Genomic DNA, 3917 nt, shown 5'->3' with positions numbered 1-3917 from the left:
GTTGCCATAACCTCTCAGACTGTTAGACTTCTCTCTCAGAGTGAAGAGTTTCTGGATGGTACCAGGTAAGAAGTTATTATATGCTTTAAACAGGATCTGTGCTGTGCAGAATGTAGCAAGAAGGACCTAATACTGACCCCTGGTGGACAGCACAAGCAATGCTAAGACACCTAGAAGCAAACTGCCATCTGCACATATTGCACTCTATCAGTTAAACCACTTTGACCCAGTTCCAGGCAGATTTCTTTATTGTGCAGCACATTTGAGATTTCTTCTGCTGCATCAGTTGTTGCCATTGAGGTTGATCTTTTCAGTCTAAATCCATGTTGGCTTTCATTTAATAACTGATGTTCTTCAATAAATGTTTCTAAGCGATCATTAAACAGTGTTTCAAGGACTTTAGAGAAGTGAGGCAGCAGTGAGGCTGGTCTGTAGTGTGTGAAGTTGTTAGGAATAAAACCCAAAATATCAGCTGTTCATCACTCAAGTGCTTTTATTCCTGCAGGAAGGAGCAGGTCCTGTTTTTATCTGATGTCTTGATGTGTGGCTCACCTGAACATCTGATAAGAGACTAAAACTATCAGGAGGACGCTGCCAAACCACCACAGACAGTCAGTCCTGCAACAACAAGTGTTTGTCCTCACAAGTGTGTGAACTGCAGGAGAAGCACGCTCGTGATAAGCACTGCAAAACATGCCCCATGATCTGCATGAGCCTCTGACTTCTGTGACCGGGCCAGTGGTTTGCACTTTTGTCCACTAGGTGGAGCCACATGCTCAGACAGGCTCAGGTCTGCCTCCTTTCCCATCCACACAGCATGCTTTAAAAACATATGTATGTGTATAAATATGTATGAGTAGTAGTTTATAACACAACATGTGTGGGTGTGTGATGACACAGTTTTCAGTCTGGTTAGTAAAAAGTCATTAATAAGTCCAATTAGTCCAAACCCTCATCTCTCCTGTTCTCCAGCCTTCCTCACCACCACACACACACACACAACAAACTGTGGTGACAGGATGATACCAGATATCATGGCACTATTCTTCATAAGAATTCATTTCTTTTCTATTAGCAGTGATCAGTCTCATCTGAAGCTCCTCCTTCATGGTGTGGTTACAAACCACAGCACTCAGCAGTCTTATCTGAGGGCAGCAGGGGCTGATGGGAGTTTTGAGCAGCTCGTCCTCGTTTGGCCTCAGCTGCATCAGAGCGTCACTTCTCTGTGAGTTCACCAGAGGAAACATGCTTCTCCTGCCGGCTGCTGCTCTCTGCTGGCTGTGTTCAGGTGAGTGTTTCCAGCCAATCAGGCGCCGACGAGCCGCACCTGTAACAAACACTGACCTCCACCTGTCTCTGCAGCGCTGGTTTCCATGGCAGCAGATCTGACCCAGGACGATGCCTCGCTGACCAGGAGAGTCGGTGGACATGTGTCCTTCAGCTGTGGAGGGCTTCAACAGTGTAGTGACAGCTTTGTATTCTGGTACCAGAAGAAAGACCAGGACGCATTCAGACTGATTCTCTATATTGATAATGATAATGGTGACATCTATGGAGGTTACAGTCATCCTCAGAAAGATGATTTCTCAGCTGTACAAACACAGAAGGGCTGGAGCTGGAGCTCAAGACAGTTAAAGAGGATCATTCAGCCACCTACTGCTCCTGTTGGTGGAGTGGAAGGTCCCACAGTGAGAGATTATGGGAGCAGCCTGAACAAAAACCAGCAGAGAACAGAAAACCACATCAGCTTCATGTTTCACCTCCATCTCAGACTCAAACACACGCAAAGAGCTCTGAAGCATCGAAAGCTGCACAAATGCATGTTTGATCCCAACAAAGGAAGGAATGAGTCCATGTGACCAGAGGGGGCGCTGACTGGGAGTCTTCCAGTCGGAGCTTCACATGTTAACAGAGGACGTTTAGAACCAGCAGGAAAAAGCTATGATGAGGACGCTGTGGTGCTTTTTACAAACATGGAGATTTTCAGTGTCTCTGTTTTACACAGACGTTCCTGCAACATGGAATTCTGACAGACTCCTGCCTCCTGATTGGATGCTTCACTCAGCAGGTTGTTGTATGAGCCTGTTTCACTGTGTGAGGATCTTTGGTCCTGGAACTAAACTGATAGTAACAGGTAAGAACTAACATTTGTTTTTACTGTTGGAATGTTGAAGCTGTTTAAAGTCACTTTCTTCATGGACTGTTTCTACTGAATCAAAATTATACAATATATAAAATACATATTTTGGTTTTAAAGTAAATGATGGTAAATAGACATCAATATGTAATAATTATAATATATAATAACTCATCATAATGTGTTAAATGTGATCTGGTAAATATTTTATCTAGCATGTCCATCAATAATATTTCATGAACAGAAATGTATAATATTTGACATATCCACACATACTGCCCGTGTCTGTTAAATCAATATTTTGTTATCATGACTATTATAGTAAAATATTGAGACATAACTTCAAATATGTAATATGAGGACTTGAATCATATTTCATACATAAATCTGACCAATTAAAACAGATTAAAACAGAAGTGATTAAATAACATGAATTATATGTGACAGATTCATTATAAAGCAGTTTGGTTATTTGTTACATGTGTGTAAACTTTATATATAACCTCATATTATAACAGTGGATTTTTCATAGTAACCAGTTGTAGGTCAGCTACAGTTTATAGTTAAATGTCAGAAGCTCTGTCATAAATTGATGTTTTATTTGCTTTTAGCTTCCTTAAAGTTCAGAATGTTTTATGTGCTTGTTCTTATATTTAGTCATCAGATGCGTCATGTGACATGTCCTCCAACATTCCAAGACGTGCATGTTAGGTTCATTGTCTTTGTCTTTCTGTGGCAGCCCTGTGATAGACTGGCCACCCATCAAGGCCTGTCTCCCACTGACAACTACTATAGACTCCAGCCAGAGGTGAGAAACCATTTTGAAACCAAACATGTGGCAAATGTTTTAGTCAAAATAACGATTTAACTGTTCACATCAGAACCCATACAGGTGAGAAGCCTTTATCTAGCACAATATGAGGGAATTGTTTCAGTTGTTTTTAAAATTGAATGCTATTTGTCACATGAAGGATGCATAGATAAGAAGCCATGTTTGCCAAAGAGGAAAATGTTCTGAAACATCTGTGTGGAAAAGTTCCTTTGGGGAGTTTTGCTTGAGTCAATGATGTTATATCCAAATGTTTCTGAAATGGGTGAAAGGACAAAGCGACTAAACTGGACAGAGTAGCAAAGTTCAGTCTGCACACAGCTGACAAGAGAAAAACACTCTACAAGCGATCTCAGGAACAGGTGCAGTTTTGTGAGGAGTGTGAAAAGCGATGTCTGCAACGTAAGATGAGGTGGGAGATTGCTATGCATAAACGGGGATCTGCTCGTGCAGTTGATGGCTGTATGCACAGTTTTTGAACAAAATGTACTAATGACGTATTCCCTTAAAGCTTAATGAATTATTTTCAGGGTGTCTTCTATGTAATAAATATATATAAAAAGTTACAATGCTATGCGTATCCATAACGTTTTAATTAGGGATGTCCCGATCAGGTTTTTTGCCTCCGAGTCATTTGAATTTTGAGTATCTGCCGATACAGAGTGTGTGTGTGTGTCCAGAGTGCCACGCTAGGAGATTGCACACACGCAGCAGCTCATCAAGGTCTCGAACCAGGATCTCTCGAGCCAAAAGCAGCTGTCATACCCCTACACTACAGGACACAGAGCCACCCTGCACAGAAGGAATTCACTTTGAGAGTCCTAATAAATATATCCGAGTCCTGATCGGGAGGTAATGTCCGATTCCGATCGAGTCTGAAATCACGTAATCGGTCTCAATTTCCAATCACGTGATCGGATCGGGACATCCCTAGTTTTAATAGATCGCTCA

Source organism: Parambassis ranga, unplaced genomic scaffold (genome assembly GCF_900634625.1).
Source record: "Parambassis ranga unplaced genomic scaffold, fParRan2.1 scaffold_27_arrow_ctg1, whole genome shotgun sequence".
Lineage (NCBI taxonomy): Eukaryota > Metazoa > Chordata > Actinopteri > Ambassidae > Parambassis > Parambassis ranga.
The sequence above is the reverse complement of the archived record's forward strand: the minus strand, read 5'-3'. Positions refer to the sequence as shown.